The sequence below is a fragment of the Schistocerca serialis genome, chromosome 3, assembly GCF_023864345.2.
Source record: "Schistocerca serialis cubense isolate TAMUIC-IGC-003099 chromosome 3, iqSchSeri2.2, whole genome shotgun sequence".
Lineage (NCBI taxonomy): Eukaryota > Metazoa > Arthropoda > Insecta > Orthoptera > Acrididae > Schistocerca > Schistocerca serialis.
The window spans coordinates 1,002,721,901-1,002,745,558 of NC_064640.1; the positions used below are offsets into that span (position 1 = coordinate 1,002,721,901).

Sequence of the window (23,658 nt, forward strand, 5' to 3'; positions counted from 1 at the left end):
ATCTGTAAATCAGCGAAAAAGATCGCAAGAGGGGTGAACGAGAAGCGAAGGACCTTGCCTTGTCACACCTCTCTCTCCCTCTCTCTCTCTCTCTCACACACACACACACACACACACACACACACACACACACACACAGCCCCACCTCACGCTATCTCAGATTGTCATCATACTACTGTCCAATCACACTGAGAGCACGGACAACAGTGCAGTGAGAACTTATAACACCTCGGTTCAGTTTACAGTGATTAAAGCTATAGAAAGAATAATTTAAAATTAAGAATAGAATTTTTAGAGGGGAAAATAGTGTAGAATCAGAGTTCGGTAATTGCAGATCAAAATTATAGTATATCAGCAAGTAGTTTAACGTCTAAGTACAGCAAAGCCACGGAAGCTCCGTCATGGAGAAGACAGTGACGTTAAACTCTTGTGATGAAAAACGTATAAAAGGGCCTGATCGTCATTATTGCCACCTTTTTTCCTTGATTGTTTCGTTAAAGGGCGGGGAACCCGTGTCAGTCAGTGATAAAATAATTAAATTGGACTTTATCGTGTAAAGATTCACGATAAACTGTTAGAATATTACGGAGATTAAAAGTGATGTAGTGTACGATCTCTGACTGTTGGTAGCAACGGAGTATTAAGGGGATTTTAGGACTTTAGTGCTAGATTGGAACTTTACGGACATATAGACGGAGAAACTCGATATCTGCTGATACGAGTGAACTCAGAGGTACCGGTATTCAGATATCAACGTGTGGACTTTTGAAAGTGTCTTGTGCCGTTAGTTACGAATCTGGACGTAGAGCGCGTGCATATCGGCATTTGCGGACTATTTAGATTCCTCCAGGCTAGGAACCTTTTAAATAGACCATCATCCATCACCATCTTAATCCTTGAATATAGAGTGAAAGTGAAATTCAAGAGTGCTGTACTTATTTCATTTACCTAGTACTAATCAGTGAAGGTTTTACGGAAGCAAAGCTATTCAGCAGTAAGTCGGCACCATCTAGCGGAAAGCGTAGGCAGTAACTAACACGCTAACTGAAGTGAACGTTTCGTGTTTTACGGACTGCTTAATATGAACTTTTGTGACTCTTTGACGTCCCCACTGCCTTCGAAAGGTGGCGCAGGCTATCTTAATCATAAAAGGGGAGAGTTTTAGCCGGGCAAATTACTAAATAAAAGCGATATTTACAAGAATCGCAGAAATAGCAAAACACAAGGCCCGCACCTCATCGGAGAGTCGTCGCTGTCACGTCGGGAAGTAAAGCCGGAAAACCTACCGACGATACGTATCTACGAGCAGACGTCGACTTGGAGTACCTAAAAAGGAAACCACAAGAGAGTTGGGGATGCTTCAAACTTCTTTATGAATGCAGTACAAGTGGAACTGAGAGAGAGACTGCAGAAAGACTACAGGATACAAAATTGTGTATGGTTTATCTTGTATATATTGTAAAGAAATAAATTTGTTTTAATAATTCTATAGTATTTGATGTGTTATAGAGTGTTCATCCACATCGTTGCACAGACGGACACAACACGGTCAATACTGATAACGAACGTCAGTGCCACGTGGGGCTCTGCAAGTCAGATATTGTGATAAGTCGTTTCCTTAACCTGTGATAGTCGTGAGCAAAATACGAGCAGAAAATCTGTCATTTTCCTTGTATACATATTATATACGTATTTCGGCAGTGCACATGAAGTGACACGTGTAACTAGCTACACATTGTTGGTATAACAGATAGGACGTAATCATAACAATGCAGTTCTATAGTGTATGGTAATAACGTGAAACTCCTGAAGCGTATATTGGTTCAAACCTAAATCTGTTCGTCTCAACATTACATCTGCACTTTTATGTGTCGTGAAGCCATAGTACAACTGTATCACGATATCAGTACCGAGAATACGACGCTCCTGTATCCAAATGAGTGATTTATTTAACTTGAAAACACAACATATTTTCGGAAACATGGTCCCATTATCTGTTTCTATAAAACAAACAAGGAACACGCGAATCATTACTCCACATTATTATACATAATAACATACATGTAATGGAACTCTGTCTATATTGTCCATGCAGTATAACGTACCTTAAAAGTTTTCTACCATTACAAACAGTCAAAATCAAGCAGAAAAATTTCTTGTCAAACATATAAGATTCTGCATTATACATATCGTGATACAACGTTCCAAATTACCGATGGCGCTAACACACTCACAGATCTCTATTTATCAACGGATGTCCACTGCCAATCACCTACGAAATAATGTAATATGTTGTTGCGTATACATCATTGCCACTAACGATACAGCTGTCGATTAAAACACAGTTGACCGTAAGTATGTCACGTCGTAGCAAAAATTAAAGACAATCGTACACCTATGTTACCATGTTCGCATCTATTGAGATTTGACAGAAAATAACATCGACTGATACACTATCTGATTAAAAAGTATCTAGGCACCGATTACTGGTCATTATTGCGCGGTGTGTCCACCTTTCGGCTTGATGACATCCGGAACTCTACTGGGGACACTTTCAATGAGGTGTCCGAATGTCTATGGACGAATGGCATTCTTCCTCAATAGTCGAAACCAGAGAAAAAATGGTTCAAATGGCTCTGAGCACTATGGGAATTAACTTCTGAGGTCATCAGTCCCCTATAATTTAGAACTACTTAAACCCAACTAACCCAAGGACGTCACACACATCCATGCCCGAGGTAGGAATCGAACCTGCTATCGTAGCGGTCTCGCGGTTCCATACTGTAGCGCCTAGAACAGCTCGGCCACTCCAGCGAAAAGTATATCGCTTACTACATTTTCGATGTTCATGCAGTATACTTGCCGCGTCAGGTATGACGTTTCAATTATTACTTCTTTACCACTGACAAAAATTTGACCGAGCGAGGTGGCGCAGTGGTTACACACTGGACTCGCATTCGGAAGGACGACGGTTCAATCCCGCGTCCGGCCATCCTGATTTAGGTTTTCCGTGATTTGCCTAAATCACTCCAGGCAAATGCCGGGATGGTTCCTCTGAAAGGGCACGGCCGACTTCCTTCCCCATCCTTCCCTAATCCGATGAGACCGATGACCACGCTGTCTGGTCTCCTTCCCCAAACCAACCAACCAACCAAAAATTTGACATACGACGATCGTAAGGATAGAGCTTGAGCCAAAGGCTGAACAGTCTCGAGCGCTATCACCTACGCTACGAGAAAAGTCGATACTAATTCTATCTTGCGGGCTGTTTGAATTTGCGCGCAATGGTCTGATTGGCTAACTTCAATGCTAATTAACTCGGAAACGGCACAACGTATCGAATTCTTTTCTTAACGTTTATTTCTCAACACAACCTACCCTGCAACACTCTTATAAGTCTCCAGGCTGTTTCTCACCGCCCTGTAATCAGGCACGTGGACCAGTTTCTTTGGCTCTTCAGTGTATCGACGAGGAGGTAAGGGATTAGTGTGGTATTCGTGTCTTTCTGACGTGCGAGCTTTAAATGCGGAAATGTGATCTATAAAAACTAAAACTTAACTCCTACCGAAGAGGCCATGAAGGCCCAACGGTACCAAATGGCCGCCGTGTCATCCTCAGCCCATAGGCGTCACTGGATGCGGATATGGAGGGGCATGTGGTCAGCTCACCGCTTTCCAGCGCTCTGTAAGCACACCGAGACCGGAGTCACTACTTCTCTATCAAGTAGCTCCTCAGTTTGCCTCACAAGGGCTGAGTGCACCCCGCTTGCCAACACCTGTAGGCAGACCGGATGGTCACCCATCCAAGTGCTAGCCCAGCCCGACAGCGCTAAGTTCGGTGATGTGACGGGAACCTGTATTGCCACTGCGGCACGGCCGTTGGCGGCAATGGGAACTATGGCGACGTTATTACCAAATGCGCCCGAACAGGGCCAACGTGCTATTCTTTTCTCGGCTGCCGATGAAGATCGGTAGACATCCATCCATCCATCCATCGGAGAATGAAGAACGTGTTGTTGTTGTTGTGGTCTTCAGTCCTGAGACTGGTTTGATGCAGCTCTCCATGCTACTCTATCCTGTGCAAGCTTTTTCATCTCCCAGTACCTACTGCAGCCTACATCCTTCTGAATCTGCTTAGTGTATTCATCTCTTGGTCTCCCTCTACGATTTTTACCCTCCACGCTGCCCTCCAATACTAAATTGGTGATCCCTTGATGCCTCAGAACATGTCCTACCAACCGATCCCTTCTTCTGGTCAAGTTGTGCCACAAACTTCTCTTCTCCCCAATCCTATTCAATACTTTCTCATTAGTTATGTGATCTACCCATCTAATCTTCAGCATTCTTCTGTAGCACCACATTTCGAAAGCTTCTATTCTCTTCTTGTCCAAACTATTTATCGTCCATGTTTCACTTCCATACATGGCTACACTCCATACGAATACTTTCAGAAATGACTTCCTGACACTTAAATCAATACTGGATGTTAACAAATTTCTCTTCTTCAGAAACGCTTTCCTTGCCATTGCCAGCCTACATTTTATATCCTCTCTACTTCGACCATCATCAGTTATTTTGCTCCCCAAATAGCAAAACTCCTTTACTATTTTAAGTGCCTCATTTCCTAATCTAATTCCCTCAGCATCACCTGACTTAATTAGACTACATTCCATTATCCTTGTTTTGCTTTTGTTGATGTTCATCTTATATCCTCCTTTCAAGACACTGTCCATTCCATTCAACTGCTCTTCCAAGTCCTTTGCTGTCTCTGACAGAATTACAATGTCATCGGCGAACCTCAAAGTTTTTATTTCTTCTCCATGAATTTTAATACCTACTCCGAATTTTTCTTTTGTTTCCTTTACTGCTTGCTCAATATACAGATTGAACAACATCGGGGAGAGGCTACAACCCTGTCTTACTCCCTTCCCAACCACTGCTTCCCTTTTATGTCCCTCGACTCTTATAACTGCCATCTGGTTTCTGTACAAATTGTAAATAGCCTTTCGCTCCCTGTATTTTACCCCTGCCACCTTTAGAATTTGAAAGAGAGTATTCCAGTCAACATTGTCAAAAGCTTTCTCTAAGTCTACAAATGCTAGAAACGTAGGTTTGCCTTTCCTTAATCTTTCTTCTAAGATAAGTCGTAAGGTCAGTATTGCCTCACGTGTTCCAGTGTTTCTACGGAATCCAAACTGATCTTCCCCGAGGTTGGCTTCTACTAGTTTTTCCATTCGTCTGTAAAGAATTCGTGTTAGTATTTTGCAGCTGTGACTTATTAAGCTGATAGTTCGGTAATTTTCACATCTGTCAACACCTGCTTTCTTTGGGATTGGAATTATTATATTCTTCCTGAAGTCTGAGGGTATTTCACCTGTCTCATACATCTTGCTCACCAGATGGTATGGGAGAGATTTTCTGCATTGGTGCACCAATGGGTGTTGCAGTTTCATGATAACGCACGCAGAAGCTACGCCATCTCAAGTGGGAGTCACTCGTGCATCCGCCCTACAGTCCACTGGCCGACGATTCCTGTCTGTCGGCCGGATGTCCGAGCGGTTCTAGGCGCTTCAGTCTGGAACCGAGCGACCGCTACGATCGCAGGTTCGAATCCTACCTCAGGCATGGATAAGTGTGATGTCCTTAGGTTAGTTAGGTTTAAGTAGTTCTAAGTCTAGGGGACTGATGACCTCCGATGTTAAGTTCCATAGTGTTCAGAGCCATTTGAACCATTTAATTCCTGTCTGAACAGGATATGCAGTAGGCAGTCACGGGCTTCTTCACGCAGCAGGCGGTTCTAGGCGCGCAGTCCGGAACCGTGCGACTGCTACGATCGCAGGTTCGAATCCTGCCTCGGGCATGGATGTGTGTGATGTCCTTAGGTTAGTTAGGTTTAAGTAGTTCTAAGTTCTAGGGGACTTATGACCACAGCAGTTGAGTCCCATAGTGCTCAGAGCCATTTGAACCACGCAGCAGGACACGACACTTTACCAAACGGGTATCTTCAACCTGGTGGGTCGGTGGGATGATTGCCTCGATGCTCACGGCGATTTTGCCTGATTGACAAACCGGTTCTGGACACTGCGGCCTTCGAACAGGAACTTTTTGATCGTCCCCTTATACTAAATAGAGTACGTTGCTTTTCACAAGATCAGCGCTAAAGTAGGCTCAGAAATGGTGTTGAATACTTTAGCTGACGCGTTCATCTCTCAAGGTGCAGAATATTTCTGTTTCCTCTTAGTTTGACGGGCATCGAACTTTTTCTTCAAAATTCAGTGTATTTAAGCTGTCCATGATTCTTCTTACGATTGCTGCTCATTGCTAAGGTACTTTGTTACCGACGATAAACCATTTTCTGTGTTCAAATGGTTCAAATGGCTCTGAGCACTATGGGACTTGACTTCTGAGGTCATCAGTCCCCTAGAACTTAGAACTACTTAAACCTAATTAACTTAAGGACATCACACACATCCATGCCCGAGGCAGGATTCGAACCTGCGACCGTAGCGGTCGCGCGGTTCCAGACTGTAGCGCCTAGAACCGCTCGGCCACACTGGCCGGCTTTTCTTTGTTATACAGAGTCATGTCATATTGGGGAATAACCTCATATAAGCTGGCAAGGTTATTCAACAACAACGAAAATAAAATTACGTTCTGGACGGTTAAGATTAGCACAGGTGAAAATTGGATGCGAAAAGTGTATGAAACAAAACCTCAAGGTTGTGAAATGAATTACGTGGGACAGACAGGAAGAAATTTTATCGTTACAATCTTTGAACCTTATTTTAAAGGTTCAAAGAATATAATGATAATGACAGTGGTGATCAGCGGTAGCAAGGCTCCTGAAGAATGAGTAGCAGTCGTTAGGAACCATCACGGACAGTTCGAATATATCGCATTTGGAACAGAAAAGTTCGTTGCTATCAGACCGGAAGGAAATAGAAATATGCTGCGCTTTCAGAGATGAACGAATGGACGCGTTCAACGAAAATACGTAAGTGTCTAATGGGCATTTCTGGGCTTACTGGTCCGCAGCTCGTGGTCTCGCGGTAGCGTTCTCGCTTCCCGAGCACGGGGTCCCGGGTTCGATTCCCGGCGGGGTCAGGGATTTTTCTCTGCCTCGTGATGACTGGGTGTTGTGTGTTGTCCTTAGGTTAGTTAGGTTTAAGTAGTTCTAAGTTCTAGGGGACTGATGACCATAGATGTTATGTCCTATAGTGCTCAGAGCCATTTGAACCATTTTTTGGGCTTACTGTAGCGATGTTCTTGTGAAAAGCAACCACCAACGTAATCTTCTTAGTAATAATTTAGTTTTAATGTAAGCAGTTAATAATCTATATTGTAAGTGATGGAACATTTTGGAATGGGGATCAAGTTTTAGTCATGAGGATTCGATTGGTTACCAGTGTTTACACATGTGGGTTGATATAGCAGTGAATATTATATTCTGTCAACTCTTAATACAGGTAAATATGATAATATAGGCGTAAGAGTATTTTTAGGTTTTGCTATGAAATGACGTACAGACGTTCGACTGTATTTCTATCGACAGATATATCGTTGGTGAAAATAAAATGTACGTAACAGCAAGTTACAATCTTCGCTAGGTGACTGGTAGTTGACTCTCGGTAACAAACCGTGCTCTATGTGAATGTTAAGCGCCATCGGTAATTACGAACGTTATAACACGATGTGTAGAACGCAGATTCTCATATAACTGACAATGAATTTTTGGCGCTTGATTTTAAGTTTTGAGTGCGCTTAATGGCATAACACTTAAAAGATACTTAACACTAAATGGACAATAGAGACAGATTTCCATTACGTGTATGTTATTACAATGTCCAGTCATATTAATGTCACCATCTGTCAAAAGCCTGAATAACCAAACTTTGCAGCGCGGTCCGCTGCGAGACGTGCACTGAGAAAGTAAGTGAGGTTCTTGACGTTACCGGCAGTTATATGGAACCATGCCGACTCCAGTGCGCTAGGTTTCTCGGTTTAGGATCTGTGGCGCAAACAGCCCGATGGAGGTGGTCCCATATACTCTCGATTTGGTTTAAATCCAATGAGTTTGGTGACCAGGCGATTAAGGCAAACGCATCCCGGTGATCTCTGCACCAAGGACGTATACAACGAGCTGTGTGATACTTTGCATTATTCTGCTGGTATATGCCATCGTGCCGACGAAAAACAAACCGCAAGTAGGGTTGGATACGGTCCCCAAGGATAGACACATACTTGTGTTGATCCATTGAGCCTTCCAGAAAGACTAGACCTCCAAGGGAATGCCACGAAAACATTCCCCAGACCATAACGCTCTCTCCTCCAACCTGGGCCCTTCCGACAATTGTTGCAGGGTCCTACACGCCAAATGCCATTGTGCGATGGAACACAAAACTATATTAACCTGAAAAGACCACCAGTCGTCAGTGGACGTCTAGTTGCGATACTGACGCGCAAATTCCAGCTTTTGTCGCCGATGAGCAGCAGTCAGAATGGGTGCATGAACCAGCCGTCTACTCCGGAGGTCCATACGCAGCAACGTTCGGTGAACGGTCGTTGATGAGACGCAGTTGCTAGCCCCTCGGTTCATCGAGACGATCAGTTACTTAACTGTTGCACGTCTATTCGCCAGTGTGCATCTCTGCAGCCGTCGTTCAACCCCGTCATCTATGACCATTGCTACACCACAGTTGCCAGTTTACAAACTTAGTCCTTTCGGAAATGCTTCCGCCTTTGGCCCGAAGCCAATGATCATGCCCGTTTGGACTTAATAGAAATCGCTCCGCTTCCGCATTACGACACGACTGCACTATTTCTCCGCTTTTTTTTTTTTTTTGGCGTATTGTGTCCAAAGAGTGATCGCCTTTAGCGATTTTTTCTTCTGGGGTGGCAACTTGTGAGAAATGGTTTCACTTTATCGTGTATTCGCTTGCAAGGGGACTTGGGCTCTCTGTGGGTCTTTGAGTCCTTTGAGGGTGTTGAGGTGTTGGTTAGGTAGTCGTGCGAGTGATTGACAGTAACTACTTACATGTTAAACAACGAATAACTGAAGATTGCATTATCTTTGGTGGTCCTGTGGGGGCGCAATAATGGCTCGAGGCACCTTGTATTTGTGCCAGTGTCGTGATAGGGCCTGGCCTACATTCGCAAGTTGTCGGGCATTTCCCCGATACTCGTCTAGTTTGTGAAAAAGAGGAGTAACCTGGCCTTTTATCTTCTCAGCGATGTATTTTTCTCATGTCAGCTCGTGTATTTCTCTCGTCCTGGCCCATCGTGGGGCGCCTAGACTCCACTTCGGAAACCTGTTTTGTAGTGGTTGCAAACTGCGTATATTAGAGTCACATGTTGTTCCCCAAGACGTCGAGCCGTACAGCAGGGAAGGTTGTACCGTTGTTCTGTAAAGTTTTAATTTCGTTGATGGGTTTAGATTCTTGCTCGTGAAAAACAGCGCGAGTCCCCGGATCATCTACATAGTATCAATCTTAGGTATTTCGTCGTAGTCCAGGATATTGGCTGTGCGTTGATGGCAGGTCGCGTCCTCAGTTCCGGCTGTTTCTTCGTAAACAGTATTGCTGCCGTTTTCGTAGGGTTTAGGGTGATTTTATTGCTCTTTGCCCATTGTTCGGTGACGACAAGTTGTCGCTGCATCCTGTTGACAGGTCGTTCGATGTTCCTTCCAGAGGTTAGGAAAGCCGTGTCATCGGCGTACAGACTGGCAGTGACGTGCTGAATGGTGGGAATGTCGTTAATATACAAATTAAACAGGCATGGCGATATCACAGCTCCCTGTGGGATGCCAGGTGAGACAATTTGCAGTGATGATTTCTTCCATCTGTTTGTACAGACAGACGCCTATCCTGCAGAAAGCTATCAATCAGCTTGATGTAACAGTCGGGGAGACGGGTTTGATCGACTAATTTGACTATAAGCTTGTCACGTCACACCCGATCATATGCCTTTTCGATATCTAGGAAAACTCCAACTATGAAGGTCCGTCTATTCAGGTTGAGTTGTACGGACTCTGTGATCCGAAGCAGCTGAAGCTCCGCCGATAACCATAGCTGGAAGCCAAACTGCTCGTGGCGGATGATGTTATTTTTTTCCAGATAGTCTATTAGACCCTGTAGCAGCACCCGTTCCATTATTCTGCCGAGTGTGGGCAACAGACTAGCTGTCTGACAACGTTGGGTTTTTCCCTCTTTTGGGAATAGGAATCGTCTTCACCGTCTTCCAGTCTGCAGGGAAGTAGCCGATGAGTAAGCAGCTGTTGTTAATTCGAGTTAAGAGAACGGTGGCGTTTCCCGGAAGATGCTTAAGATCGGCATTGGTCACAGAGTCCTTGCCAGGCGCCGAGTTGTCCGTTTTCCTGATGAGTCTTATAACTTCAGCGGGAGTGCTAAGAATAGGCCTCTGTTGTATGGTGAGTTGGCCGAAGTCGCCAATTCGCTGTCGGATACGGTCCTCTTCCCTTGCGTCCTCTGCATCCTGAAGGGGCCTACCTGTTATGTGGTGTTCATATACGTCGACATACAATTCAGCTTTGCCAAGAGAGTCGTATAAGAGGCCATCGGGGCCTCGTATTGCTCTCGTTGGTGGTCTCGGTTGGCGTAGTGCTCTGACAAGTTTCCACTCTTCCCTAGTCTGGAGAAACATTTCGTCCATATTTGTTTCACAGAGGTCTTGCCGCCATTCTTCAGCTCGGCCGCGTAGCTACCGAGATAAACGATGCATCAGCCGTCTATCTTCTGGATCTCTATGTCGTTGCCATCGGTTTCTGTGACTATTCCTGCGATGCTTGATGTCGGTGAGATGAGGAGGGAATGTTTCAAATTGATGCTCATGACGAAAGATATCAGTCGCTGCACGTCTTGTTGCCCGTTGGATTTTAGCAGTCAAAGTTGCCACAGCGATGTTAATTTCCTGATGATGTCGTATGGTGTTTTTGACGAACACTGCAGTTCCGCCAGGTCGTTGCCCAACCCGGTCCGTCCTATAACCGTACATGTTGCGTAATCTGAAACTAGCCATGTCTGTCAGGTGCGTTTCCGATATCACAACAATGTCCAACCTGTGCCGACTCGGTTTAAGGCGCTGCAGTCGTGGACTGTGCGGCTGATCCCGGCGGAGGTTCGAGTCCTCCCTCGGGCATGGGTGTGTGTGTTTGGGTTAAGTAGTGTGTAACTGATGACCTTAGTAGTTAAGTCCCATAAGATTTCACACACATTTGAACATTTTTTTTCTGTGCCGACTAACAAATTCGTTCAGTTCAGTTTATTTACGTCTTGCTTCATTGGCATTCCAAATGCAGAGTCGGAGGTGTCTTGTTCTGCGGGCGTTATCCATTCCTTAAGGAGCGGTAAACGCCGTGATTGTTCCCTCCAAGAGCGTGAGGATTGCTGTCAGTTTCTGTTGAAGTTGTACAAGTAGGGCTGCGATGTCTGATATGACTGGTGTCGAGGTGCCTAGGGTGGCTGTAGTGGAAGCAGATGTTGCAGGTTGGTCTCTCCTAGGCGACAGTGTGTCTGCATAGGATCGTGAAATCCGTCGTCTTGGAGTCTTCCGTAGTGGTAGCTGATATTTGGGCCTGTCCGAATGGGTGTTGTTGTGGTGCCTCACAGTCCATCTTGCTGCCGGCCGCGGTGGACTCGCGGTTCTAGGCGCGCAGTCCGGAACCGTTCGACTGCTACGGTCGCAGGTTCGAATCCTGCCTCGGGCATGGATGTGTGTGATGTCCTTAGGTTAGTTAGGTTTAAGTAGTTCTAAGTTCTAGGGGACTGATGACCACAGCAGTTGAGTCCCATAGTGCTCAGAGCCATTTAGTCCATATTGCTGGTCGTCGCTGGCGTTGAAGATTGTTGAACGATCTTCACCGTAGGTTTCTTGTCCTGCTGTTGCGGCTGGGCTTTATATTTCCGGAGGAGTGCCAGATATTTTTCGCAACCGCACCATGAGGCGCAGTGGTCTTTGTCACAGTTAGCACATTTTGCATTAGAGGTGCAGGGCAGGCTGCAGTCTTTGGTTCGATTGTCTCCAGCGCACTTCACGCAGCAATAATTTGCCGTATGCTCGAAGCACCGATAACCTTCAATGCACACCCTCGTGTAGAGAAGGTACCGGATGTCGTAGATTTTATGGTTGTCTTTTGCCTTAGGAAGGCTGACGCAGTACGTGGGCAGCCTAACTAATTCACCACTGACTTGATGTCCCTTTCTCCTTTTATTTTGATATACCCTGGCACGGGGGAATCCTTTTTCTTTTAATGCCTCCTGGAGTTGATATTCTGTGACCTGTGCGGACAAGCATTTGATCACCTCCTTAAGATCATTTTCTTCCAGAGGTTGATGTGTGAAGTGCGGCAAGTCGTAGGTCTCACAAAATTTCAGAGCCTTACTTTAATACTCAAAGGACTCGAAATGGTACTTCCTTCTGGAAGATGGCCTTCAGGGTTCCAGAGAGTTGTTGTTGTAGCGCATTACTCAGTTCCACATACTAGCCAGTATAATGAATCGTCAATGGTGGAAAACGTTTTTGTTTTGCTGTGGCAGATGCAGCAGCGGCTTGTTGTTCCGACGTTCCTAGTTCGAGGTTTCGTGTCTGCGTGGAGTCGTCATAGTTCTCATCTCTAGGGGTAATAGGTGTGCACCTATTGGTAATCTCAATCGTCTCAGCTCGTCGTTTCTGAAGCTTAGCGTCTTCTGTCGAGTTTCTCCGAGAGTACCGTCTGTGTCGCACTACGACGAAATCGTCCGTTTCTCCAAAGCTATTGTCTTTTCCAGTGGTTCTTGGCCCATCAATTCGATGTTCTCGCCGAATTCCAGCGGTGTTGTCCCGTCATGTTCCACATCAGGTTCGTCGTGAAGGACGCTACCGCGCGGAGGGTACGAGTTTTCCTCGTCCGTGAAGGTTTCAATTTCGCGCGGCGTCCTTAGCTTCCGCGAACGCTCTTGTTTACCGATAGAAGCGGCGTCTCGTTCTCTCGTCGCCGCGGCTCCAGGCGGTTGCACAGCTCCACCCGAGTGAAACATCCATAGCCTGTGTCGGCTCCCTCCGGTGTCCATCCGCCGGTGCCGAGGTAGTCGTAAGTGGAGTGGCCGATGGGGCCTACGGCGAGGCAGACCCCACGTTTTACTTATTTATTTATTTATTGTTCCGTGGGATCAATTAAGGAGAAGTCTCCATGGTCATGGAACGAGTCAATGCATGAAATTATAACACGACATTAGAAACAGATAAAAAAAAAATAAAAAAACATATTCATGTGACAAATCGTAAGTTTAAATGAAGAAAATCAACAATGTAGCACTGGAATTTGCTTAATTTTTTAGCCCTTCCAGGAGCTCCTCGACAGAATAGAAGGAGTGAGCCATGAGGAAACTCTTCAGTTTAGACTTAAAAGAGTTTGGGGTACTGCTAAGATTTTTGAGTTCTTGTGGTAGCTTATTGAAAATGGATGCAGCAGAATACTGCACTCCTTTCTGCACAAGAGTCAAGGAAGCGCATTCTAGATGCAGATTTGATTTCTGCCTAGTATTAACTGAGTGAAAGCTGCTAACTCTTGGAAATAGGCTAATATTGCTAACAACAAACGACATTAAATAAAATATATACTGTGAGGGCAATGTCAGAATTCCCAGATTTTTGAATAGGGGTCGACAAGAGGTTCTCGAACTTACACCACATATAGCTCGAACAGCCCGTTTTTGAGCCAAAAATACCCTTTTTGAATCAGAAGAATTACCCCAAAAAATAATACCATACGACATAAGCGTATGAAAATATGCGAAGTAGACTACTTTTCGTGTTGAAGTGTCACTTATTTCAGATACTGTTCTAATGGTAAATAAAGCAGCATTTAGCTTCTGAACAAGGTCCTGGACATGGGCTTTCCACAACAGCTTACTATCTATCTGAACGCCTAGGAACTTGAGCTGTTCCGTCTCGCTTATAATATGCCTATTCTGTCTGATCAAAATATCGGTTCTTGTTGAATTGTGAGTTAGAAACTGTAAAAACTGAGTCTTACTGTGATTTAGCATCAAATTATTTTCCACAAGCCACGAACTTATTTCATGAACTACATTATTTGTTACTGTTTCAATATTACACACAAGATCCTTCACTATCAAGCTGGTGTCATCAGCAAACAGAAATATTTTTGAATCACCTGTAATACTAGAAGGCATATCATTTATATAAATAAGAAACAGCAGTGGCCCCAGCACCGACCCTTGGGGAACGCCCCACTTAACAGTGCCCCATTGGGACTGAACATCACTACCACTCTCAATATTGCGGAGAATTACCCTCTGCTTTCTATTCTTAAAGTAAGAGGCGAACCAACTGTAAGCTACTCCCCTTACTCCATAATGGTCCAACCTCTGCAGTAATATTTTGTGGTAAACACAGTCAAAAGCCTTCGTTAAATCAAAGAAAACACCTAGCGTTCGCAACCTTTTATTTAATCCGTCCAAAACCTCACAGAGAAAAGAGAATATAGCATTTTCAGTTGTTAAACCATTTCTAAAACCAAACTGAACATTTGACAGCAAATTATGTGTATTTAAATGTTCCAGTAACCTTGTATATACGACCTTCTCGATAACTTTAGCAAACACCGATGGCATAGAAATAGGTCTAAAATTGTCAACATTATCAATGTCTCCCTTTTTATAAAGTACTTTAATCGGTCAGGAAACCGACCACTCCTAAAGGAAAAGTTACAGATATGGCTGAGAACTGGGCTAACATACATAGAACAATACTTCAGTATTCTGCTAGATACCCCGTCATATCCATGAGAGTTCTTGGTCTTTAGTGATTTAATTATTAACTCAATCTCCCTCTTGTCAGTATCATGGAGCAGCATTTCAGGTAACAGTCTCGGAACACTTTTTTCTAAGAGCGCTATATGATTCCCTGTTGGGACTAGTTTTCTATTTAGTTCAGCTGCTATATTCAGAAAGTGATTATTAAATACTGTACATATATGCGACTTATCAGTAACACGGACATTCCCACTACGCACTGATTCTATATCCTCGACCTGTCTCTGCAGACCAGCAACTTCCTTTACGACTGACCATATGGTTTTAATTTTATCCTGAGACTTAGCTATTCTATCTGCATACCACATACTTTTTGCCTTCCTAATAACATTTTTAAGCACCTTGCAATACTGTTTGTAATGGGCTGCTGCATTTAGATTTTGACTGTTTCTAACGTTTTGATATAATTGCCACTTTGTTCTACAAGATATTCTTATCCCTCTAGTCAGCCACCCAGGCTGCCTGTTTGTGCTAGTACCCTGTTTTAAACGTTCTAACGGAAAGCAACTTTCAAAGAGCATGAGAAAAGTCTTGAGAAAAGCATTATATTTATCGTCTACTGTATCAGCGCTATAAACATCTTGCCACTCTTGTTCCTTTATAAGGTTTACAAAGGTCTCTACAGCAACTAGATCAGCTTTCCTGAACAGCTGATGACTATATTTAACACGTGTTGCAGCACAAAAATTTTTTAAAGTTTAAATTTGTGCTTCATGATATGAAAGGCCATTCACCTTTTTGCTAACAGAATGCCCTTCTAGTAATGAGGAATGAACAGAAATGTTGTCTATGGTTGTTCTACTGTTCCCTTGCACTCTCGTTGGAAAGAATACGGTTTGCATAAGATTATATGAATTAAAGAGGTCTACCAGCATCCTCTTCCTTGCACAATCACTTATACAATTAATATTGAAGTCACCACATATAACTAACTTTTTGTATTTCCTATAAAGTGAACCAAGAACCTCCTCTAGCTTTCGCAAAAATGTTGTGAAATCGGAGTCTGGGGATCTATAAATAACAACAGTTAGAAGTTTAGCTCCGTTAAATTTAAGCACACCTGCACAACATTCAAACACCTATTCAGTGCAGTACTTAATTAATTACATTAATGTTCTGGAACGTGTATATGTAATAAAGTGGAGTATTTATTTGTGTTTTCCTTATTTTATACGACTTGATAGTGGGATCGTATCTTTCCGAAACATGTTATGTTTTAAACTAACCAGATCACTCATCTGGACAACTGGTGCGTCATTATGTTCATACTGATATTCATATTTTAACCAAACTGTGAATGCGCTTATATTCTAAACTGATCTGTAAAATTTACGTGTAAACTTTGCTAAGAAAATCATTTTAATGGTAAAATTGTGTATTGTTCATAGCAAATTAACTTACAAGCTTTCGTTGTCAGTATGGCAAGGCGGGCTGAGTGGACGACGATGCCACATCATGCCCACAACCAGCGCTAGCTGTTTTTTGTTATTGCTGCATGATTAGATTGTGAACCGAAGTCTTTCGTGAACTGTAAAACATCGTCTCCACTTGGAACTTGTTTGCAAATGTAGAAAAATACAAAAAAAAAGGCTCTGAGCACAATGGGACTTAACATCTAAGGTCATCAGTCCCCTAGAACTTAGAACTACTTAAACCTAACTAACCTAAGGACATCACACACATCCATGCCCGAGGCAGGATTCGAACCTGCGACTGTAGCAGTCGCACGGTTCCGGACTGAAGAGCCTAGAACCGCTCGGCCACCGCGGCCGGCTAGAAAAATACAGTGTAGGAGGGACGGTCAACGCAACAAGGGCCCAAGGAAGTAATGAAAGCCCACAGACATGCTCCTGGAGGCGATAACGAAGCAGACAGCTGACGAAAGGAGGCGCGTGTTGTAAGATAATTCTGTTTAACTCGCCGTTCTTTTCATGAATCCGAGAAAGATGGTGACTAGTCGATGTATTGCAAATCGATTGCTTCAGATGAAAACTGCTTTGTTAGTCGTAACCTTATGTTTTACAAGTTAATTTTGATATAACATAACAGACACTTTCGGCCACTACATAAAATTGCTGGAAATTATCTGTGCCTTTCCCTGTCACTCTAACTTTACCAGCTTTCTTCGTGTCGTTAAAGTATTCGTATATAGTTTTTCTTTTACATATGATCCCCAGTCTTAATAACTTGTATCTGAAGTCGGAACAACATGTTATTAGTAGGGGCATAATAGGTTTTTTTGGAGATAGCTTCCATCAGTCCTGCACAGGCTAATGTGAGGATACTACTTATCTTTATTTTGACACTATTTCAGAAAAGCATTTTGTTTCAATTGATGTATTTCTGTCGAAGCAAGAGGTCAAAATACGAGGGACGATCAAAAGGTTTCCGTTTGAGGGCGTTGCTGCAGCGTATATGCATCGTAACGCGACTCCGATGTGGGTATATAAGCACCGACATGTAGGCAAGGTATTACTGTGGAATTCGTTCCGAGGTGCATCCGGTAAATGTGGAAATGTGAACTATGGCGACGTTATTCCAAATGCGTCCAAACAGGACCAACGTGCTGTTATTTTTTTCTTAGCTGCCGAAGGACAAACACCGGTAGACACCCATCGCAAAATTAAGAATGTGTGTGGAGCAGCATGTCTGTCGAAAGCCACCGCTGTGGAATGGGGCAACAAGTTCCGTGTTGGGCGCTACTGCTTCATGATAACGCACGCCCCCATATTTCCCCATGGGATTATCAGGTCTTGAGTCCCATAAAACAGGCTTTGAAGGGTCTAAACAGGAAGTTACTGACTTCTTCATACAACAGGACACCATGTTTTACCAAACGGATATCTTCAACCCTATGCGTCGATGGGAGGATTACCTCACCGCCCACGGTGATTTCAACTGGCTGCGGTGATTTTAATTGATTAGCATACCGATACTGGACTGTACGGCGTTCAAACGGAGTGTTTTTGATCGCCTTAGACCTCGATTTTGATATATGGGTTTAATTAAAGTACAATAGTTTAATGTCTATTATTTAATTAAAACATCCATAAAGGTGCAGAGATAACTTTTATAATACTTTATGTAGCCCAAATCCAATTTCAGTTTCGTAATCCTCTGATCAGAACGAATCGTTTAATATACAGTGTGTTTCAAAGTCTTGGCGTCGAAATGACAGCGGGAATCCCTCACAAACTACCCGTTCTGAGCGCATGTAAACAGTGTTTATAATAGGTCGACTGAATCGAGGGAAAGGTGGAGGAAGGGCAAAAAACATACAAAAACCTAAAAGACTATAAATATCTCAAAAACCAGTGTTATTGTGATATATACAGAGTGTTTGAAAATCTTTGCATTATTGATAGGCCACGTCAGGAGAACAACTTTTGTTAGGCACAAATTCACTTTCCGGCAACGTTAGGCTTCTTCCTGAAATTCGATGGCCCTGGGACGACGAGATTTCACCGCATTATCCGAGTCTATTAACCACGTGTGCTTCATCTTCATACTACCTACCTCAGTAAATTGCTAGAGTAATTTTCAACAAGAAAACCTTAAGAATGAGAGTCTCTAGGCGGAGAAGGATATTTTAAAAGCTCGGCCTATCCCGTTTCACGCCGAGCAGCAGACTCGACCATAAGCAAGATACGCTGCATACGAACATCGTAGAGTGCGTACGCCCTACCGCCATTTAGGGGCATAATCAATCACAAAAGACGCCCACTGTCGCCGGGAAGCGTCAGCGAACATTTTCCACATCTACATCTACATGGATACTCTGAAAATCACGTTTAAGTGATTGCCAGAGGGTTCATCGAAACACTTTCACAATAATTCTGTATTATTCCAATCTCGAACAGCGCGCAGAAAAAACGAACACCTATATCGTTCCGCTCGAGCTCTGATTTCCCTTATTTTATTATGACGATAGTTTCTCCCTATGTAGGTCGGGGTCAACAAAATATTTTCGCAGTCGGAGGAGAAAGTTGGTGATTAAAATTTCATGAGAAGATTCCGCCACAACGAAAAACGCCTTTGTTTTAATGGTGTCCACTCCAAATCCCGTGTCATTTCCGTGACACTCTCTCCACTATTTTGCAATAATACAAAACGTGCTGCCCTTCTTTGACCTTTCGCGATGAACTCCGTCAATCCAATCTGGTAAGGATTCCACACCGCGCAGCAGTACTCCAAAAGAGGACGGACAAGCGTAGTGTAGGCAGTCTCTTTAGTGGAGTTGTTACATTATCTAAATGTCAAATCAAATGGCTCTAAGCACTAAGGAACTTAACATCTGAGGTCATCAGTCCACTAGACTTAGAACTACTTAAACCTACCTAACCTAAGGACATCACACACACATTCATGCCCGAGGCAGGATTCGAACCTGCGACCGTAGTAGCAGCGCGGTTCCAGACTGAAGCGCCTAGAACCGCTCGACCACAAAGACCGGCTTCTAAATGTCCTGCCAATAAAACGCAGTCTTTGGTTTGTCTTCCCCACATGATTTTCTGTGTGTTCTTTCCAATTTAAGTTGTTCTTAATTGTAATTCCTAGGTATTTAGCTGAATTTACGGCCTTTTAGCACTCATGTGGATGACTTCGCACTTTTCATTATTTGGGCTCAGTTTTCGCACCATAGATATATCTTCTCTAAATCATTTGCAATTTATTTTGATCTTCTGATGATTTTACTAGACGATAAACGACAGCATCATCTGCAAAATACCTAAGAAGGCTGCTCAGATTGTCTCTTAAATCGTTTATATATTATTCCTGGGACAATGAATTCACGGTGTTCTTATTTCAATTTCCAGGAGTGTATATGGACTCATATTCGGGAGGACGACGGTTCAAACCCGCGTCCGGCCATTCTGCTTCAGGTTTTCCGTGATTCCCGTAAATCGCTTCTGGCAAATGCCGGGATGGTTCCTTTGAAAGGGCACGGGTGATTTCCTTCCCCATCCTTCCCTAATCCGAGCTTGTGCTCCGTCTCTAATGACCTCACTGTCGACGCTACGTTAAACACTAATCTCCTCTCCTGCCTCCCCATATTCTATAACCAAAGTATAGCATGACAATTGCCAGAACTACAGAAGAAGGACAGACACGTCAATAACCTGATGGAAAGTGCATAATTTTGTGAAAAAAAAATGTATTAAACACGGATCTCCTGCTTTGCAGTCCAACATTGTGACCACACTACCACGACGCCATAGCTGTTCAGTTTTGCTCACATGCTGAGCTTGCACCCTTCACTAATTCTGTTTTGCTTCTTTTTTCGCTGTTCAGTAGACCTTCTTCCTCATTTCATGCTTGATCTGTGCTCAGTTTTTGACGGGCTATCCACTGGACGACTTAACTATTAAATCTGAGGGGGTTGCGATGAGAAGTTTCACTTGTGAACAATTCCCTTGACTATCTCTAAGTGGGCTCCGAATGTCTGCTTGCCGAAGATAGACGCGCACGGCGAGTTCGTTTCCCTCTCACGAGTTTCTGTTACCCGGCAAGTATTGAGCCACCGTCGTACAGTGAAGTAACCGCGCCGACCGTTTAGTGTAGTGACGTTGCCACGCCTGTGCAGATAATAATGTAAGTCCATCTTAGGAAAGATACATTTAATCTCGCCAAACGAAATGAGGGTTACGTAGAACACACACTTCTACGCCATCCCTCTTCTTTGTACCATCTCCTAGGTCTATATTTAAGTACCATGATCTAGCGGAGTCTCGCAAATCAAGAAAAGTAAACTGACAGCTACATTGGCACACAGATAAGGTAATATTGCATCTCTTACAGGTTTTCTGTGACACAGCATCAGTCTTATAGGTATTTAAGTATTACCAGAAATCGAGAAGCCGACGAGTACTTCACAGTACGTAAGCTGTGCTATAATGCTCGGCAACAGCCATTGTAAAATGGTTCAAATGGCTCTGAGCACTATGCGACTTAACTTCTGAGGTCATCAGTCGCCTAGAACTTAGAACTAATTAAACCTAACTAACCTAAGGACATCACACACATCCATGCCCGAGGCAGGATTCGAACCTGCGACCGTAGCGGTCACGCGGTTCCAGACTGAAGCGCCTTTAACCGCACGGCCATACCGGCCGGCAACAGCCATTGTACACTGAGGCGACAAAAGTCATGGGACAGCAATGTGCAGATATCGGTAGCATTGCGTACACAACGTACACTGAAGCGCCAAAGGAACTGGTATAGGCATGTGTATTTAAATACAGAGATACGTAAACGGGCAGATTACGGCACTGCGGTCGGCAACGCCTATATAAGACGAGTGTCTGGCGCAGTTGTTAGGTCAGTTACTGCTGCCACAGTGCAGGTTATCAAGATTTAAGTGAGTTTGAACGTGGCGCTATAGTCGGCGCACAAGCGATGGGACACAGCATCTCCGAGGCAGCGATGACTTGGGAATTTTCCCGTACCACCATTTCACGAGTGTACCGTGAATATCAGGAATCCGGTAAAACATCAAATCTCCGACATCGCTGCAACCGGGATAAGATACTGCAAGAACGGGACCAACGACGACTGAAGGGAATCGTTCAGCGTGACAGAAGTGCAACCCTTCCGCAAATTGCTGCAGATTTCAATGCTGGGCCATCAACAAGTGTCATCGTGCGAATCATTCAATGAAATATCTTCGATATGGGCTTTCGGAGCCGAAGGTCCACACGTGTACCCTTGATGATTGCACGACACAAAGCTTTAAGTCTCTCCTGGACCCGTTAACTCCGACATTGGCCTGTTGATGACTGGAAATATGTTGCCTGGTTAGACGAGTCTCGTTTCAGATTGTATCGAGCACATAAACGTGCATGGGTATGGAGACAACATCATGAATCCATGGACCCTGCATGTCAGCAGAGGACTGTTTAAGCTGGTGGAGGCTCTGTAATGGTGTGAGGTGTGTGCAGTTGGAGTGACATGAGACCCCTGATACATATAGATACGACTCTGACAGTTGACACGTACGTAAGCATCTTGTCTGATCGCCTGCGTCCATTCATGTCCATTGTGCATTCCGACAGACTTCGGCAATCACCGGCCAGGGCGGCCGAGCGGTTCTAGGCGCTACAGTCTCGAACCGCGCGACCGCTACGGTCGCAGGTTCGAATCCTGCCTAGGGCATGGGTGTGTGTGTTGTCCTTAGGTTAGTTAGGTTTAAGTAGTTCTAAGTTCTAGGGGACTGATGACCTTAGAAGTTAAGTCCCATAGTGCTCAGAGCCATTTGAACCATTTTTGAACTTCGGCAATTCCAACAGGACAATGCGACATTCCACAAGTCGACTATTGCCACAGAATGGTTCCAGGAACACTTCTGAGTTTAAACACTCCCGCTGGCCACCAAACTCCCCACAGACACGAACATTATTGGGCGTATCTGTGATGCCTTGCAACGTGCTGTTCAGAAGACATCTCCACCCGCTCGTACTCTTACGAATTTATGGACAGCCCTGCAGGACTCATGATGTCAATTCCCTCCAGCACTACTTCAGACATTAGTCGAGTCCATGCCAAGTGATGTAGCGTCACTTCTGCGTGTTGGCGATGGCCCTTCACGATTTTAGGCAGGTGTACCAGTTCCTTTGCACGGCATTGACGGAGCTGTCATTTGTACTCTGGTGATTTACGTGAAAAGGTTCCCGGCGTGTTTATGGCCGCAAGATGCGATTTAACAGACTTTGAACACGGAACAGTAGTTGCAGCTAGATGCTTGAGACATTCCATTCTGGAATCGTTAGGAAATTCAGCGTCCCGAGATCCACAGTGTCAGGGATGTACCGAGAATACCACATTTGAGGCATTATCTCTCACCACGGACAACGCAGTGGCCGACGGCCTTAACTTAACGACCGACAGCAGCAGCGTTTGCGTAGAGTTGTCAGTACTAACAGAGAAGCAACACCACTTGATATAACTGCAGAAATCAATGTGGAACGTACGACGAACGTATCCTTTAGGACAGTGCTGCGAAATTTGGCTTTAAGGACTATGGCAGCAGACGAGCGACGCGAGTGGCTTTGGTATCAGCATGACATCGCCCGCAGCGTCTCTCCAGGGCTCACGACCATATCGGTTGGACCCTAGACGACTGGAAAACCGTGGCCTGGTCAGATGAGTCCCGATTTCAGTTGGTAAGAGCTGATGGTATGGTTAGTGAAAGGTGCGGATTCCACTAAGCCACGTATCCGGGTTGTCAACAATGCACTGTGCAAGCTGGTGGTGGCTTCACAATGGTGGCGCTGTGTTTACCTGGAATGGACTGGGTCCTCTGGTCCAAATGAACCAATCGTTGACTGGAAATCGTTATGTTAGTCTACTTGGAGCCATTTTCAGCCATTCATGGACTTCACGTTTCCAAACAACGATAGCATTTTTATGGGTGTCAATGCGCCATTTCACTGGACCACTAATGTTCACGACTGGTTTAAACAGCATCCTGGAAAATACGAGCGAAATGATTTGGCCACCCAGATCGCCCGACATGAATCCCATCGAACATTTATGGGAAATAATAGAGACGTCATTTCGTGCACAAAATCCTGACCCGGGAACACTTTCGCAGTTATGGACGGCTATAGAGGCAGCATGGCTCATTTTTTCTGCAGAGGACTTCCAAAGACTTGTTGAGTGAATGCCACGCCGAGCTGCTGCTCTATGCCTGGAAAAAGGAGGTCCGCCACGATATTAGGAGATAATGTGTGTTACATATGAAATTAACTTTTCAGATGGATGATTTGAAAGATAAATGCCTTGTGGTGTTACAAAGTTTGTTGAGATCTGAAGTGTGTTCAAAAAACAAA

General features: G+C 44.3%; 1 protein-coding gene across 1 annotated transcript in view; it reads right to left on the bottom strand.

Moving 5' to 3' along the window:
* LOC126471363 (glycoprotein 3-alpha-L-fucosyltransferase A) overlaps positions 1-23,658 on the bottom strand; it is a 184,715-nt gene that overhangs the window by 119,585 nt on the left and 41,472 nt on the right. The gene's annotated exons all lie outside the window — the stretch shown is intronic.